The sequence below is a fragment of the Morone saxatilis genome, unplaced genomic scaffold, assembly GCF_004916995.1.
Source record: "Morone saxatilis isolate NCDOM2014 unplaced genomic scaffold, NCSU_SB_2.0 Contig24, whole genome shotgun sequence".
Classification (NCBI taxonomy): Eukaryota; Metazoa; Chordata; class Actinopteri; family Moronidae; genus Morone; species Morone saxatilis.
In genome coordinates, this window is record NW_023339807.1 from 23,128,382 (window position 1) to 23,128,783 (window position 402).

Sequence of the window (402 nt, forward strand, 5' to 3'; positions counted from 1 at the left end):
ATGTGTACAAATAATCAGTGCCTGAGAACCAAAGAGGTTTGTGCTGTACATCAATTAATCAATTCATCGTAAAGTAACCAGCAACTATTGTTAAACATTTAATTAATTTTTTTAAAGTATATTTCCAGGATGAGGAGGATTTGCTGCTTTGTGAGAGCACGTTCAATATCTTTGGATTGTTGGTCAAATCGATTAATTGACAAAATAATCCCCAGATTAATCAATAATGACAATAATCGTTAGCTGCAGCCGTAGTGTGGTGACACATCAGCTTTGGTAACTTGTTACAGCAGCTTTATCACAACAATAACTGAGCTATTTTAGTTAGTAAGTACAAACATGTGTTTATAGCGTTTTCACATGTTCAATAATCACAAATAGTGTATAAACGATGGATTTTAA